Below are 18695 nucleotides of genomic sequence, written 5' to 3' on the forward strand. Positions count from 1 at the left end.
GAATAAACATGGATGGATGTGGGGCACACCCTCAGTCCTCCCACCGTGCCAGAGGCTCTGGAGGTGAGGTAATGCCAGCCCTGACATTTCTTCTGCCTCCCCAACAACCTGACCCGATGTTGTCTCTGGAACACATTTGAGAGTGACTTTCAGGCTACATCTGCACAACAAAATTTTCTGAAGATTGCTCTTCTGACCTAAAGCCATCCGTCAGAGCAGTGTTTCTGTAAGGCCAAAATTCTCATTATCAGCTTTCTCATTCCCTGTCATAGGATGGATGCCTGGACTAGACAAAGAACTAGGAATGGTCCTTGACTCACACCACAATCTGAACTGGACCACGGCATTTTTTAGGAGTATACCAACTGGTGAGAACAAAACTGTGACAAGAAGTAAACTAACAGATCCATGTGCCAGCCCTGATCAGTGCAGACACAGGTTTTGTATCCCACAATGACCAGGAAACACATGGATCATCAAACAAAAATACATGGCCCAACATTTTCCATGGGTCAACTCCGTAGATTACTTAAATGAACCTTCATGAAACTTCCATGAAACATGATGGAAAGGTACATTGCAGGAAGCACAGCGGATATCTCACAGGAAAGAAAAAAAACCATACTGGTGAAATGGGAGAATACAAATTAAGATTATCAAGCACACCTCATTCTGCCTGCACAGGGAGCTGAAACAATGCAGATTTTTCTTTGCACTTAGCCAGCTTCCTTTGAAGCAAGCTTTAGAGACAAAACTTGCACTAATTTCAGTGGGGCCTTTGTCTGAGCACGGTGTGCAGAACAGAGCCCTCTCCTGGTAAGCACTGAAGATAATTGAGGACATCCCTGGCACCGTATTTGGCACTGTCTGCAGCACATATCTCTGTGATGAAGTATTGAACGTAGGCACTCAAAATAAAATATTAGAAAAGCTCAGCTATTTGGAGCCATGGAACCTTATGATTGAGGTCAGATTTGTTTGGATTAAAAAATATATGAAAATCTAAGTAACATTGAATGATGGCATACTTGAAAACTGAAACCAAAAAATAGGTTATATAACATACTTAAAGGCACAGTTGGCATTTCAAGATCACAATGACTAGCCAGTTATAACCTGTTTTTGAACCCACAGCTGAACCCTGCATGTCGAATTACTGAAAAGGGTGGGTCACCTTCTTTTTAAACCAGAAATCTGATAACCAGGTCAAAAGAACCCCCATTCATTCTTTCTTTTTATGACTATAAAGCCATGAAGCACCAATAATAACCTTAAGTATATAGATCAACACTCTTTGCCTAATTAACATGCTTTTGGATTTCATACTTGAACCTGAAAATAAGAAACCATATTTCAAAGCCCTGCTTTTGCAAAACAAAATTTGCAACAGGTACCTCATCTAGATGCAGGACATGGTAGGCACTTAAATAAATCATAATAATGATCCATTGCCAAAATAGTGGCTGTCATCAGCTTTTCTCAGAATAACTTTACCAAAATCCCTTTGCTTAAACAGCAACACAACCTTGTTGTCACTGAGATGCAATGCAAAAGAATATTGTTTAATTTTAAAATTATTTATTAATATTCCAAACCCCACATTGTTTTTAGCAACATATGCAAACATGATTCTCTGGAGCCACACTGCTTATGGCTGTAACCTCACTAGATTACACAAGGTAGGTAGGGTTGGGTCTGTAGTATTTGCATGGAAGACTTCCAAGGAAATTCCAGGTTACTCTATGAAATGGTATTTGTGCAGCGTGGCATTCTTCTGCTGACGCAGTATTGAACCAGCAGAAAGAATATGATCACAAGTGCTGTCTTTAATTAAGAGGTAAAACCAAGGATACTGAGCACTTGTGGGCATTAAACACCCTATGGCAGTCTTTGCCAGTGTAGGAGTGCCTGGCCAAATACCAGTCTAGATAATTACATCCTGCCTACTTACATTCCCATGTTGCTTTAAATGGATAAGGCATTATTCTTCTATTCTGGTGTAAGAGTGGATCCTGCAGCCCTTCCTTGGGCTCTGTTAGGACTATTTCTAGTGTGACCTTCTCTATGGTCATACAGAGTAATTTATGTGAACCAATGCATTTTACTACATTTTGGATTTGCCGCCTTCTGAAATCACTTCCACTGAGCTCATGGGAATTTACTTCAGCTTAAGGACATTGATTAAACCAAAATAACCATTTAATTACTGCCTGTGAGTCATACTTGTAATAAATCTCTGCAAAAAAATTGTCTGATTATCAGATCAGTTTCTGTAGGAATCCCTCCGGTACGTGTGACGCTCAGTTTCAGCGTGACTCTGCCCACCCTCACCAAAAAAAACAGCAAAACAGCAGCATGGTTCAATGGCATCAAGACCGGGCTCCTTATTGGGAAATTTTTCTTGGGACCATACCATGCACCAGCAGTGCAGACCTCCCACACCTCCTCAGTTTGAAGGAAGTTACACTGAACAAAGAAACAGATAATCTTTTCAAGTCAGCTGTACATTTTAAGAAAGCGCGCAACAAATGGTTAAGAGCTTGCTTTAAAGTGATATGTCCATTAAAACAACCAATGTTACTACAGGACTGTTCCCCACAACAGGAATTCACTTCATTGAAGTGGAAGGAAACCAGACTTCACAAAACCTTCATTACCATGTTCGAGTACCTCACAACAGACCACCGAGCTGCCACTCACCAAAGTCCCCTGGAAAGGAAGGAGTTGTTAGCATGTTTCCCCGCAGAAGGAGCCTTTTAGCAAGATGGGTGCTGGCATTAGTCACAACTTAGTTTATGGCAGTGTTGTCAATCATAATTATTCCTACAAATCTGAGTTTTCCCCCCTTCCAATTGCTCTCTAAACTCCTATTTTCAAAATTAATTTCCTATTTCTGGCTTGTCCTACACTATGTCAATTTGAAGGCTGGCTTTTGGACGCTTATTTAGTTTAAAAGTTTTTCTAGCTGTATTTGTGTAGGTAAAAAGAGTTTTCCAAGTCTGCTCTCTTTCTGAGTGGCGAGTCTACCAAGACAGCAAACACAGGGTTTTTACAGACTTGTTTTCATGAAGATTCAGTCATGTGAAATCTGAAATTCTTTAGGAAAAGGTTGACCATGTTAGTAGAATTTATTGAATGAAAATTATGAAATTCATAGGCTTGAGCAAAGTTAAATAGCTCTAAATAGTGTCACCAAATGCAACGTGAGAAAAGAGAAGACAGGTAGGAAAGAATTTTCACAAATTCATACATTTTTCCCCCCTCCTTTCAGGTGACTTGCTGACCTCTAAAGCTTCTAACATTCATGACTTCTGAAGCCCGAGACTTTTCTCTCACATATCTCTCCAAGTATAGGGCCTAACTTTTGCCTCCTCTTTTAAATCTTTTACTTAGACCCTTTGGAGAGTGAAGTTAACTTGACAGAAAAAGGGTGATGCAGCTGGTTGAACAAGAGCCACTCAATCCACTCAATGAAACTATAGTCAGAAGATAACACAAGGTGAAGGGTAAGAGTATGAAATGTGACTAAGCAATTAGGGATTTTCTTCCGCTTCCCCACACAATGAAGCAAAGAGGACCAAATGCAGCTGCTGAATTTCTTGCAGAGAAGAGTGTTCAGTTTCAGAGCAGGAAAGGACTTTGCCTTCATCCACACTGACCAGCTTGAGAGAAAGGAGACAAATGTATCCTACAAAAGGGTATGCCAACCAGCCCTGCCGTGCACCACTTGATCATACTTGATCATTCAAACTCAGGATTACTTTATAGTGTTGGCTTCTAGAAAAAAAAACAAAGGGAAGAAATGAAGTGCAGACTTCACTACCTGTACTCCAGCGGATTGACATTAATCAATCCTACCCTTCAGGGCCCCCTCCTTTGCTCCCATCACTACTAACTGCAGATGTCAGGGAGTAGCGAAGGCAGAAGGTCCAGGCCCCGGGCAGTGAGGCCGAGGACCGCGGGAGGGACACTGGAATAGTCTGGCGGCCGGGTCAGCCGGCGGTGCGTGCCCGCCGCGGTGTTCCGAGCGCGGGGCAGGGCAGAGCTGAGCGGGGCTGAGCGGGGCAGCGGGGCTGCCGTGCCGACAGGGGCCGGCACAGGGAGCGCCCTGCGGCAGCTCCCGGCACAAGTGCGGAGCGGCGCCCCGGGGCTGCGCCGGCTGCCGGCTCCTCGCCCCTTACCTCCGCGCTCCCGGGACGGCCTTTTTGGGCGGGAGGGCGGGAGGGGGTTACCTTTCCTTAGGGAAGTCCCGTCCCTTGCCAGGGAAACTTTTTACGTTCCTGTGCGTGAGAGGCAACCTAGTTGCACTCACTGAAGTGCGAGGAGTGTTTGGCTTCTCCCGTACCAGCCTCCTCCTCCATCTATTCCCCCCCGCTCCCGCCCCGAATTTCTCCTCCCGTTTTGCTCCGAGTTGCTCTTTATTTGTGTGTGGAGAAAGGGGTGGGGGGGACGACTTGTAGGGGGGATGTTCTGTTTTGGCCAGAGGAACAGTGCAAAAGGGGAGCCTCGGCTCGGAGAAGACACGAGAATAAATAAATAAGGAGCGGCCCTAAAATAAAGGTAGCGGCATATCCCGGCAGCGAGGTGAGTGCGTGTGACTTCCCCGTCCCCGCATCTCCCTCCCACCCCTTCTGCTCGGAGGTGGAGGAAACGGGTTCCCTATCGCATGTGCATGTGTCCGTGGAGGGGGTGTGTGCGTCTGCTTGTATTTAGCGTTTATTTAGCACTGTTTTCATGTCGGTTCGATGACAGCAACAACAACAACAAAAACAAAGTTGCTGTAAAGCAAATGTGATGGGAAGGAGCAGCGGAGCCGTCCATCGCGGGACAGAGACAAGCTTTTACACCGGCCCCGCGCGAGTTTAATTGCAAAAAACCAAACTGGTTTTCCCTGCGGACGGGGCGACTTTATCCACGCCCAGCCTGACTTTCTGCCTCAGTCCAGGTGATGTTCCCTGCTGTTTTGCCCTCGCCGCTCTTCGGCTGGGTGTTACCGGGGCTGCTGGGGTAAGCCCCAAGACAGGAGCAAGCCGCGAAGGCTGCCGTCGCATTGTTCCCCGCTTGCGCCTCCCGCCCGCTCCCGGTGCGGCGGAAACGGGGGGCCCGGGCTGAGCCCCCCGAGCGGCCGGGGCTGCCGGCCCGCCTGGGGTGGGCGACGGAGCTCTGCCGGCCGCCAATCGCTCTGCTGACAGCCTGCCCTTGCGAGGGCCGGCGGCGGGGCCAGCGGCGGCTTGACCGGAGGCTGTGAGGAAACATTTCTGGTGGCGGCGTCCGCGTGGAAACACGTAGGGATGGCAGTCCCTTTCCGAAACCCCCGCTGCTGCAGCGAGGGTCCGGGCAGCGCGGGGGCGAGGCGGCCCGGCCGGGACGCGGGGCACGGGCGGCAGCGGCAGAGGAGGCGCTGGCTCCGCCGCCCGCCCTCCGCCCCGCGCTGCCCGCAGCGCTCGGGGGTCTCCGCTGCCCGCCTGCCCCGGGGCGGAGCGCTGCGGGCGTGCCGCGCTCGGGCTGCCGGCGGACGGGGCACGCTGCTTCCCACCGCCTCCCGGCCGGCAGCCGCCGCGGGGGCTCCGGCGGACACTTTTTCGAGTGTCCGAAGGGACGGGAGACAGCGCTGCCCGTTGTTTTTGTTCCTCTCCCTGGGGGGATGTCTCTTGCCCTTCCCCTCCCCCGCCCCGTCTTGTTTTTCTTGTGGTTTAAAGACAAAACGTTGCATTTTCGGGTCGTCCCACCGCGCCTCCGCCCCCGCCGCGGTCTCCTCTGAGCCGGCGGACGGGGCACGGGGAAGCCCCGGCGCGGGGGTCCCGCCGCCTTTTCCACCGGCGATGCGGGGACTTGTGTTTTGGTTAGAAAGCGTTTCCACGTGGGTAAGCCTTGTGTGTGGATGTGTGTGTGTGTGCGGGTGTGTGCGCGTACTTGATCCTCGAGGAGGTAACAGGATTCTCCGTGTTCAAAACCATTGGGCTCTTAGCCATTAATCTCCTTCTCCTGCTGTCATTACAGACACTTCCAAAGTCAGATACCCGCGGAGAGCCGCCAGCTGCCTTTCACACGGCGGTTCTCCCGAGCCGCGGGGGCTCCGCGCCGTGCCCGGCCGGGGAGCAGCCCCGCGGCGCCTTCCGCCGGGAAGGGAGAGCGGGATCCCACGGCATCTCCGCTGCCAATCGGTAGTTGGCATCTAAAGTTTCATTTACATTTATGAAACTGCCGCTCCGGGCCAAGCAGGCGCGGTGCTGCCGCTCCGTAGCCGCGGGCAGGGCTTGCAGCCGAGCGCACGGAGGGACGCGCTGGGCTCACGCGTGGCGGTGTGAAATAGCTGGTACTGACAAAAACCCTGCGACTCGAGCTGTACCGGACAAGGGAGCGACTTGACCGGTTCCAGTCTGAGTGTGAAGTCATGCTAGAACAGTAAGGAACCAGTTTTTACAGTTTTCTGAGTTTTGTTTTGCGTGTTTCATTTGCGGAGACTAGAAAGCGTATCTAAGGTAAACCAATCAGCAGTTTAGATTTAGAGGGAGTTATACAAAGAAGGCATCTTTTCTGTTTGGCAAATAGATTTTCTGGTCCGACCTCGGAGTTTGATGTTAGAAGCATGTACTTTGCAATAAAGCTCATGCCGTATCTTTGTTTCATTTCCCTAACAGTCAAAAGTAAGTTTCGCAATACTGCCGTGGGTTTGACTCTTCCCCTGGCATTTCTGAAAATGCTGCCGAATAACAAATGCTTGCATACTTGCAATATATATCAGACTGTGAGTAAAATTTCCATACAGACTGACATTTCTCTCTCTTCCCGGTGGTTCTTTCTCTGTTTGACATCTAGCATTAATGGGCTATGTCTGAAACAGCTCTTTTTGATTTTTTTTTTCTTTTTTTTTTTTTTTTTGAAGTGTGGTATTTATGTTACCAAATGTCCTTCAATCAAATTTAATAGAAATGAAAGTGGAGTATGTTGACGAATCTTTTCTGTATCTCCGTTCAGATCATTTGTATACAGTTATTAATTGTTACATGTATATGGTGGTACTGATAATAAATTTAGTTCAAGGTTACTCTTGCTGGATTTGTATTTATTAATGGCCTCACAATACTTTGCAGTATAAATTCATTCTGTATGGATAATGTCAATGAAATAAATGAATCCTAAACAAGCAATGTATTGAGTAAGGCACTGGTGGGTTCTCAATTAGTTGCAGTTCCCAGTTAAAATATTTCAAACAAGGCAACTGTAGAAATACAGCTATAGATAGTATCATGTGGCATATTTTTAGCATGTGATGCAAGTGTTAAAGTTTAACTCTTTAAACTTTATGCAACTCTTTAAACTTTATGCAAATCCTAGAATTAATGTTAAACATTGGCATTTGGGGAAGGAAAGGTACCTGTCTGTTTCCTTGATGAACTGGTGGCATTGGACGATGTTGTGTGCAATCCTCCCTTGTTAAAATTTAAGCAGCATTTTGCTCTCTTAAATACGAAAGTTACCACAGAAAGAAAAAAGAAATTCCTGGAATTTCTGTTAAACGCTCTAGGACACAGCTATTCATTTTTTCTGTGTTATCTTTTTCCTTCTTGAAAGTAGGGATTTTATTAACTCAGGGTAAAGCAGGTCTCCCTTTTTATAAGGAGCGTTTATTCAGCATACTTCTATATTGCAGCTGCTGATCATATTTCATAGAGCTGTTAAAGCACTTAAAACCTAAAATTAGGTACTGTCTGGTAGTAAATATTTCAAATCGCTCCTTGAAGGAACGGGCTTAAAAAAGAGACATTTTGAAATATATCGTTGAGAAGAAGTAATCTTGCATTGCTTTTACTCAGTGCAATACCAATCTAAATCACTGATTTCAACACAGCGTGCTTTTTCGTTAGGTTTTTTTTAATCTCGTGGATTTTTATTGTGATTTTATGCTGGCTTTATTTGCTATCATAACCAGCTACTTTGCTCAAGCTATATTTATGATGGCAATGCTTGAATTAACAGGTGTCGAATTAACTTCTAACATACCTGTGCTTCCAGTGAGTATTCTTGTGATACTGAGAACTGAAACGTAAGTTTCCTCGCTTCCTGGTGTGCATGTTTCTGGCTGTTAGTTGCAGAAGGCGTGCACTTGTTTTTTTTTTCCCAGATTTTGGATGAGACTATTTACAGTATTTACAGATTATTTACAGTATTTTCCAATTGGGGGATGGGGTTAGGTTTGGTTTTTAGTTGAACATAGGAATAGGTTTATTTGCTCACTAGCTTTCATTTTTGGTACTGTCAAGGTTTGCAGAAAAATGCAAACACAGGGACATCAGACTGACAGACATATGTCAAGTTGGTGGAGTATTTTTAAAGCTTTTTGGAAGTTCACCACTAAACCAAGTCTGGTAGCAGCAACACTCAGATGTCTTTGCTTTTTTCTTTGTACATGAGAATCCAGTAGTATTTCTGCTGTCTAATATATCTGTAATCTTCCTGACATTTTGTGTTAAAAAACCCTGGCATTTATGATATGCAACTGGAAGAAGAGTGTTGATATTCAGTCATTGATGGAGAGGTTTATAAGTACACCTAATAAGTGCTATTTTTCTTTTTTTTGGATTTAAATATTGTGTAAATGTGTGTCCAACTTAACCTTTTTCTGTCATTGAAAAGCGCTAATTGATCTTGCTGACCCTGACATAATAGTATAGTTTGATATTCGAAACCTTTCAGCTTTGGCATGGCCTTTTTATCACCCCTGAGATTTCAGGGCATGGTTCTACTGAAGGCATAAACTGCTTCTCTTTGAAAAATTAAATAAAAATGGTTATTAAAAATAAATTATGGTCTTTTAAAAAGTCAGTAATGTTTTACCTATCAAAGACTCAGGCTTTACAATATACATTAAAAGCTTCTGATTTACTTGTATGTATTAGGTGACATTTTTGACATTGCTGTACAGAAATCAGATTTTTATGAAATAATTTTTGGCCAATTCCACACTTCTGTGTTGCAGTGTTATTAAATCTGTCATTAAATCAGAAGTGGTTAAAGGAACTTGGACGCAATTTGCAATGCAAAAGCTCAGATAAGAAGAGTGCTCACATGTCAAATAAATAATAAAATCTATTTGAAAAGGCAGTAAAACTCACATTTTTAGTCTACATTGTAGTTTGCAATGCTGCCAGAAGGATTGCTTTTGGGATGCCTGTAGTATAGGACCTTAAAGGCAAAAGTTAAAGAATTTTCTTCCTTTTATCTCTAAGCCTGAAAAATGTGTCGAATATCTGGCTGCCTTTTTGCTTTAACGTTAAACAGTGAAAATTACTTTGATGATTGATTATCCCATATTGAAATGTATCACTGGGCAGTCTCAGTCACAGGATTGTATAGGCTAGTCATTAGGCTTTTGAGCAAAATGTCAAATGCTAATGGCTGTCTGAGGAATACTAAAGTTTAAGCATTGTATTTTCAATTTGTTAAAAATTTCCTTATTTCTCCAAGGGAAGATTATAATGGCTAGTGATTATCTTCGGAGCTTCTCACTCCATAAGCCAGTGAGACTTTTTTGGTTTTAGGCTGTTAGGCTCGGGTAGTAGACACTAAAGTTTGAGTTAGGCTGCAATTACCATGGATTTGAAAAGAAGTATTTTGGAAGATTTCTATGCATAAATTAATTTCTATGTCTTTTTCCTAGACCTAAATACTATTACAGTGACTTTTCATTGAGCAGCTATCTGTAGAACTGCAGCGGAGGGCAGTTCTGTTGGATGCAATTTAAATGCTGTCTCTGAAGAACTCAGTCTGCCTCAGCTAACTGAATCCTCTCTTTGCACTAGGGTTGTGCTGGGCTATACAAAATTTGACTAATTTGGAGCAGAAAATTACAAAAAAGACTTCCCAAGGCAACCTGAAAAATATTCACACAAAGACTGATTTTTGCATAGGTGTTAACTTATTACTTATGTGATTTAGTTAATATGCACTAGATTTTTTGGCAGCATGAAAATGAAATATTATTGTGATGTGACTCACTATAAGCTCACATTCTCAGCAGTGAAAAAAATTACTGCTGCCTTTTTTTTTTTTTTTAATTGGGTAGATCAGCAAGTAACTAGTCTGCTCTTGACATATATACAATTAAACCACAAAAACCTACATTAAAATACCATGAAGGGTCTGATTTAGACCATAAAAGTAAAAGAAACACAGAGCTGAGTTTGCAATTTTTCAAATAATTCTCCTCTATGTGTATATAACTATTGAAATCAATGCTGGTGCATGAGGTAATTGGAAACTTAACTTGATGTTTTGTGCCAGATCCTTAGCTGTTGCAAATTGGAGTAGGAATGCTGAAATTACTGGAGTGGTCTCACATTATGCCAGATGAGTATCTAGTCCTCTATTCTTAGTTCAGTCTCCTCTTCTCATGGGGTATAGCAATATACATTATGTGTGTGAGATCACATGCACTGAGAAGTGATCCTGCAATACTTAGGAAAATAAAAAAGAGAGTGAAGTATAAGTGTCCAAATTATATATTTTTTCTTCCATTTTGAGGCACTTGCATACTCCTGTGTTCGAACTTTTTTTGTAGCATTTTATACATGACCACAGAAATGCCTTTTACAGTAACTGGACTTTTGAAAATTATGCATTTAGAAATATTGCTAATTGTCTGTATTTTTTAAAATTCTATTAAGGAAACTTTGTTGCTCAAAGAAATGAGTAATTAGCTTGTGCTTGTTCAAGGACATTTCATGAATTCCAAGCCTATGAATGAAATGGCAATGAAAGGCATGAAGTCCATATTAAATCCCATCTGGATGTTTCTTTTTATTCACTGTAGTATATTCCCAGAACATCACAGAATATGAAGTTTACCTTGCTCCTGAGGGAGCAGCTAAACCAGCTTCTGTACACTTCAGTTTATGCATCCTGACATCGTGCTCCATATGAAGTCTTTCTTCCAATTCTCCCGAGTGTCCCAGCATAGACGTGGTCTCGCAAAACCAGGCACTGCTCAGGGAGTTTATGCACATTTCCTTGCCAAGTTCTCGCAATGCAGCTCAGACTCAACCTAGCATTTCTCTTCTGGTCCTCTTAGCACAGAGAACTGGGAAGTTGAGAACTAATAGGGCTGAATGATATAGAAGTTTTTACAAATGCAGTGATTATATTCTGGGATAAGGTCTTGAAAATAACATTTCTTGGTACCCCTAGGCAAGCTTTAAACTGTGGTAGGTTTTCCAAATAGGAAGACAAAACTACTTTTCCACTCAGCCACCTATTTTTATGTTTATTCTAATCTGGCATGGTAGAAGGATCTAATATAATGATAAAATTAATTTTTTTCAGTTAATTTCACCTTCAGAGAAGCAATTTTTTGTGTTCAAAGTACCCTCTGAATACTGTGCAGCGGTATGTCTGGGAGTTACCTGCAACATGAGGTCTTTCAGCTGAAATGGCTAGATGATGTGTTTCCTAGTAATTTCTGGTATCTAGTTAGCTATGTTTCAGCTTGTTTTCCAATTTTCTGACTAAAATGATAGTCTGATTTCTCCAAGGGCTAGATGAGCAGTCAGATGTTTGGCATAAAACAAATGAAATAGAAGAGTTTGCTCCCTGGTAGTTGTGAAACTGCCCAGCTTTTTGAAGGAAGTCCAGGATTGGAACAACAGCTTGCAAGATGCTGTCAAATCGGGATTAAGTTTGAAATAGTTTGATTGCAAGGTCTGTAGGAAGAGATCCAGCATTTTGCTCTGTTTTTACATCATTATCTAGGGGTATCGGTTCATACAAGCATCAATAGCAGTAACTTCATGTGTGGCTAACCCTGTCTGAAGTCCTACATCCATCTGTTTCCTGCGGTGGAGGACGGAAAAGCGTGAAGCCGTGGTTTCACATTTGGTGGCAGTGCTTCTAAAGCAGCCCCTTAACCCGCCTCTGCCGGCCACTCGTTTGAGTTGGATCCACTCTTGCTGTGGTTCACAAACAGCTGTGCTGGCAGCGAGGCGAAGGTCGGAATGAGTGGCAGCACCCGAGCTGCTGAGCCTGGCAGCGGTGCTGCAGAAATAGCTGCAGAACCACAGTCTCCGTTACCTAATCTGCCACCTCTATTAACTGAAGTGCAGGGTCAAGTCTGTGGGAGAGGTGAAATTTTTCAGAGTGAAAACATTGTCTACAAAAATCATCCCTTGATCTTTAATCAAAAGGTTGTGTTGATGCAGGGATTTTTGACTAAAATCGAAGTGGCTGCCAATAATTGGCAGATACAAGTGCAAGTTAAAACAATAGGGAAAGCACTGGGGCCTTTGGAGGGGATAACTGTGATTTTCTTGAAGGAAGTTCAGACGTGATACCAGACAACAGAACTTTTCCAGATCTTTGCACTGCTGTCCAAAAGCTGGGCTTGCAGGGAACAGGCGGAGCATAACTTCACCAGAAGTAGGACGTCACTGCCAAGGGCTGCAGCGCTCGTGACAGGCTGCGTTCTTTTATCACTATTCCTGGGGAAAGAAGTGCAATAATTTCTCAGAAGTGGCCACTACATAGCTGTCACTGTAGACAAGTGCTTAATTTATGGCAACTATTTTTTATTAGTCTCCACTGTCACAAAGTATTAACTTACAGGCTATCACGTTCCAAATGCCTTTTTTTATGTTGTTCCCGTATAACACTGAAATATGCATACTGTACCACATCATGCGTTTATGAACACTCAAGCAAGCCAAACCAGTGATATTATTTTTGATGTGAGTACAAGTTTGATTTCCAAAGATAAGTGTAGTGATGTAATAAAGTTCTGTAAGTCTGTCTTGAGTTGACATGACTTTTTGATTAATAAAGTTGAGGGATACAAAATCAACTTGGCACAAATGAAATGGATTAAGCAGCAAACTAAAGCATAGATTTCACAAATAGTTACTTGTTAACGAGTCTTTAAAAAGCGTGCTATTACAAAGGGTTTTTCAGGGGGCAATCATCAAATCAAAACCTATTTATTATTTTACCAGTGACGCCAAGATTAGTAAGTTCTACAAGAAGTAATACCCTTTATTAGAACAATTGCTGACATAATAAAAGATATTTTTCTTCTTACAAACTTCCTTAAACTTCTGTTGTTAGATTGTAATGCCTAAAGTGCTGCGGCTACAAAGACCGAGGGATGGGTAAATAATGACGAGAGCAGATTGATGAGAATAGTCTGGCTCACTGAGCAAACTGAGAGCAAGCAAACAGTATGTACTTCACTACAAGCCAGCAGTGTATTTAAAAAAAAAAACCAAATAAACAACAAATGGAGGCCATAGAAAATTATGATGGTATTGAAGCCAAAAAAAGGAGTAGTAACTTAAACTAAGTACTCTGCAAAGTAAGAGGGGTTACATTAGCTGTGTAGGTAGTATGGGTGCAGCTACTAATGCGAAGCTGTACCCTTTCTTAGCTTTAGAAAGGAAGCTTTAAAAAATTGGAAGTTTCAGATTTAAGACCAATGGAATAATTAAACATTGGAAGATGTTTGTTCCAGGGAATTAACAAATTTTAGTTGACCAAAGGAATGTGTAACACAGTTTGATCACAGCTAATAAATATGTAAATGAGGAAATGCAGTAAAGGACGCATTGTCAAAGCAGTTGTTTTAGTTAAAATCTGAGAATACCTGTTTTTTACAATTACTTTGTGTGGCACACTTACTGCTGGCTCATAGTAAAAGAGATTTGCCTGTAGGATTGCAAGCTGTTCCACGGATGTCACAACATTTCAGTTACCTATGGGGACTGCTGATGGGCCAGGAGCCGAAATGAGTGCAGACAGCTCATGTGAGGGTCAGCAGCATAAAAATGTAGATTACACAGGATATCTGGTATGGGGTTTTGCATTTTCTTTGTGTTGGACAAAGGTGGTCCATAGAAAATTTTCTACTTTCAGCCATTGTGTTCTGATGGTTTCAGTTTGACTTGATGGCTGGGGTGCAGCAGTGTTAGTTTTGGTGAGTAATAATTATTCCGTTCTGTCAGAAAGCACCAGAGCTGCATGCTGGCACCAGAAGGAGTTCCATATTCTGGGACAGTTCTGCATTCACACTTTTTGTTTTCCACTGTTCACAGAATGAAAAGATAACAGTTTCTAAAATGCAATATTTAGGAGTTACTGACAATTTTAGTTAAGAAAAAACACTTCATTTATTCTACCAAACTGGAACCAAAGTGGAACCAAAGTACCCAGGCTTCTTTTCAGTTTACTTTGTATTTCTTTCTGACATTTCAAATGTTCCATTCAAGAATTTCATGTGAGACACTTGGCAGTAACAGGAATAGCAGCTGCTGAGCAATGACACTTACACCTAAAAAGGATGGGCATGCTGCAAACTTCCTTCTTCATCAGGATGTTTCTAGTATGCCTGGCAAGTGATTGAACTTCTACAGTAACTGCATCCTCATACTGCTGCATAGACCCTTCAAACTGTGGCATGATTTTTAAAGCAAGTGGGATGAATAGGTAGGATGCTGTCACAGCCTTCAGAATACCATGTGGCTGGATTCTTTGCATTAAGTTTTTCAGCCTTATAAAACTGCTGTGTGCTTTTACCTTGTGAATATGCTCATTTTTAGGTTCTTGTAAATTGTTTCTAGTTTAGAAATAACCTTTATTGTTATTTTATGTTTATTTTGTGTTACAAGGTTTTTGAGGGTTTTATGTGTAGAGGTAAATTAGACATGTTTTTAGGGAGAGGGAATAAGAAATAATTAATATTTTCAAGTTGACAGTGTGTCTTTAAATATTCTAGCTAACCAAGTATAGACTTTCTGTTTTCAATGGCTTGTTTATAAATAATTGAAATGTTTTCTTTGGTTTGTTCACAGCTATTTCCTACAAAAAAAGAGAAGAAAATTGTCTCAGAAGTTAAACAAAATACTCTGTAGTAAAACCAAAAATCCTTTTCCCTAAAAAAATCTAGTTGTTTAAAACACTGAAATGGCCATCTGGTAGGAAAATAAAACAAAAATTTTAATTAGAAAATTTGAAAGGCATCTTTGCATAACTTGTTTGGGTTTTGTTTCTTTTCCCTGGGAACCACCTTCCTTTTCTCTTTATTTTTAGGGGAACACAGTGGGATTCTAGATTAGATTTGCTTATAAATTGAGACCAGAAACAGTATCAGCATTTGTTTTATTCATTTCTCTCTGGAAAATTCTGTAATTGATTAATTTGGAATGAGATAGATGAGGTCTGTGTAGCTGCATGCCTTATCTAAACATGAGTGAAGCGGTCTCTCACAGCTGGGAAGCCCCCAAACATCAGTGGATTTGTAGCTCTGGTCTCTATCTTAGTAATTTCACAGTGTGTTGTATGTTGCTAGGATAAGGGAGGTATTGTTGGGGTTAAAATTCTATATACTGAAAAAGTTATTCATTACACAGGTATGGGATGGGAGGGGTAGGAAGAGTAGGGGAATCAGTTTTAGTCATATTTGGGTACCTGTAAAGTTGGAACCCAGAGCTGCAAAAGACAAGTGCTGCGCCAACATGTTCTTTTACAAAACTGAAGTAAATGAGATCCAGTGCTTGCAGTTGTTTGCCATTTGCCAGGAAGTCTTCTGCTTAAGTCTTGCTGTTTTCCCCTTTTTTATTTGCTGTTGTATGATGGTAGAATCTGTCACAGACCCTTTCTGTTTCTTACCTGGTTCACATACCTAAGTGATGCAGGGACGTCATGGTCTGTGTTGCTCTGCTTTTTTTGTCTTGGTGGCTGCTTTGATACCAAGTGGTTTTGTGGTGCTGTGACTTGTTTCTAAGTCAGAAGTACCTGATGTAGAGTAGCAATACCATCTTAATTTTTTTTTAATAAAATGTCCACAAATGCTACAGAAGCAATGCCACCCTTCAGCAAAATCAGTTCGAGGAAACAAATTACATTAAACTGACAACAATTATACAAATATTCATTGAAGACCATGCAGAGTTTTCAAGACTGTGTCTAACAAATGTACAGTGACTTGCATGAAAGTCAAAAATTTGATTTGAATTTTGAGGAGTTTTCAGTGTATTGTGGTTTGGTGGCATGAATTGTGGCTGTTTTGATTACTGTATTTAATGTCTGGCATGAATTCACATGCTCAGAAAGGAAGATGGAAATAACAAATTATGTCACAGTTACCGATTTGTATTTTTTTTTTTTCAGGAGAGGGAGAAGGTAAAAGGAAACTAGACAAGCTCAGAACTGTAAAGGTGTGATGGATGTTGAAGATCCCATGCCTGTTCTTAACATGCATCCTAACCCAAGATCTGAAAATAAATGTTGTGTTAGCAGGAACAAACACTATTTCATCTCCAGCAGGGATTGTAGCAAGACTGTAAATCTAGTAATGTATGACATCGCACCTTGAAGCTTATTAATTCCAGAAGCACACTTTCTATATACATTAGGATGTATACCATATACCCAGATTAAACATATGCACGTTCTTATGCATGTCCATGCTGGGTATGTGCTGGGATGAGGACACTGAATGGATCCTAAAGGGTGCCCTGCACAGTGATCCATACACTGTCACCCAAGTATTTACTGTGAAAATGAGGGCTATTTGTAGAGAAAGCAGCTGGGTGGGTCCATTTGCTTTTCAGCTCATCCTAGAAATACCTCCTGTATTCCTTCCCCATTCACAACAGTGTATGTGGCTAAAAAAGGGTATTCATCTGTGTTAAGTTGCATGAGTTCTTCTGTGAAATCCCAGCATAATTAAGATTATTCAGAATAAGGTGTAATCTGCCTTCTCTGTTTAAGCAATGCATCTGCAAATGCAAATCGATGTAGGCAGGTGCTCTTCAGAACACAAAACCCAGGGAAGACTATTCCATTCCATCAGGGCTTGCTGGAAATGCCTGGAGCTAAAATTGGTGGTACATGATGTTATGGCTTGCTGTCCTCTCCACTGCATACCAAGGGCTCTGGGTGAGGAAGGAGATCCATTTTTTGGAAGTCACTAATATAGAAGTGAGAAGTGGATGTGCTACGAAGGCTTCCAGAATGCTCTAAAACTTCTCTGAGTGTAAAATTGTCATTCTCAGCAAGCTAAAAGTGGACTGAAATCAAACTGATCCAAACACAGCCATATTTAACCCTCTAAAGAGGAGGGCCCAAGGAAGGGAAAAAGTATTAGAGGAAGGGAAAGATTATATTCTCATTAATTCTCTAGTCTGTGGAGCAAGATTTGTTTCTAGAATGAAATAGGAGTTTTTCAGGAGGATCATTTCACTCATATTGATACCAGATAGTAGACAACAGCTAAGGAAAGGGCCTCAGCTAAAACCTAAATACACATGCAAAATTCCTGAGCCATTTCTGCTTACGTCAAGAATCCTTCTGGAATAAGAGAAGAAAAAATTTGAGAATTAAAATAATTTAGAAATTCTGAATATATTTCTGTTCACCTGCCTGTTTTCCTCAGGGAAGAATACATGTCCCTGAAAAGGTCATACTTTCAGGATGGCTTTGTTTGGCAGACAAAGTTGAAGTTCTAATAAATCAACATTTTGTTTCCTTTTAATTTAGGAAATTAAAATGATATTTTATCTTTTTCAAAATATTTTTCAACATACTTTATTTTATCAAGTATATTTTATTTTTTTCACATTTATATTTTATCTTTTCCACATAAGACAGGCATGCAGACAACCAGAAGGTTTTTTTCTTAGGTAGGAAATTACTGAATATTAGGGAGGGCCTGTTTGTTACTGCCCATTCCCTTTCCCCTGTTCCTTCAAAGAAATGGGTTTCATGGGAAACAAATAGCATGAAATAATCTAATTTAATGAGATTGCAGTGTGCATGCACTAGTTTCTTGTTCTAAATTCTAAAGCAATGTTCTCATTACCTGCCTTGCCCAATCTTTCACAGTGTCTTGAATGTGATTTATTCTGTTCAGATGTTCTGTAGGAGTGGTGCAAACACAAAGTGAGACTGGCCTGAGAGACTGTGAGAGTTTGGACCCTGGACCCATCCTCACTTACTGGTTCACATCCTGCTTTAATTCAGTGGCAGCTATCAGCACTAGGTACTAGTACTATCACAGGTTTCTGAAGTGGAGCACTAGAAAATGAGAAATTGCTCTATTTGTAGCCACTGCTCTCTTAACATCTTGATTCCCAGCCTGTGTCTGTGACAGAAATGAGTTCTTTTTCATGGCTGAATGAATTGTGTAAACCACAGCAGCATCCTTCTGCTAGGCTTATTACCAACACATTTCAAAATGTGTAAAACAGTATAGCCTATTTTTCTGGGATTATGAACTTTCTGAACTATATTGCCAGACCATCACATGATACAAGCTCAGAAGAGCTAGGGAGCATCATGTGATATAATCTCAGTAGAAGTAGGTGTTCTTTACATAAAACAGAATAAAATGAGTGTGAAAATGTGCCCAAGAAGATTATAATGTGAAAAAAAAATGTGGTAGAAACTGAGGATAATGCTCCCCCTGCCCCTGAATTTCATTTCAGAAGACCAATTCCTAGTGGCCAAAGAGAGGACTTTCTTCCCAGGTTTTTTTGTTGAAGTGAAATGGGGAGATTTTTTTGTCTGATGGCCAAACTCTGCTTCCAGATGATGGAGATCCACATCCTTGTCTGGTCAACTGGAGGGCCTGAAGCAGTCTCTGAGATACTCTTGGGAAATGTCACGTGCTTTAAGGCTGGTTTTTACCTGTGGGTCCGCAAGCTTTACATTCT

The 18695-nt window shown here is 41.7% G+C and overlaps 1 protein-coding gene across 7 annotated transcripts in view; it reads left to right on the forward strand.

Moving 5' to 3' along the window:
- Positions 1 to 4264: 4264 nt before the first annotated feature.
- Positions 4265 to 18695, forward strand: part of EYA4 (EYA transcriptional coactivator and phosphatase 4) — a 140334-nt gene continuing 125903 nt past the window's right edge. For 4 of the 7 annotated variants that reach the window (XM_064413223.1, XM_064413227.1, XM_064413228.1 and 1 more), the window contains exon 1: positions 4266 to 4584. The gene's annotated coding sequence lies outside the window, so the exon portion shown is untranslated. Of the gene's footprint in view, positions 4585 to 6229; positions 6406 to 18695 lie in introns of those variants that run through there. The other 3 variants (XM_064413226.1, XM_064413225.1, XM_064413224.1) reach the window with 3 other exon arrangements.

Source organism: Passer domesticus, chromosome 3 (assembly GCF_036417665.1).
Source record: "Passer domesticus isolate bPasDom1 chromosome 3, bPasDom1.hap1, whole genome shotgun sequence".
Taxonomy (NCBI): Eukaryota; Metazoa; Chordata; class Aves; order Passeriformes; family Passeridae; genus Passer; species Passer domesticus.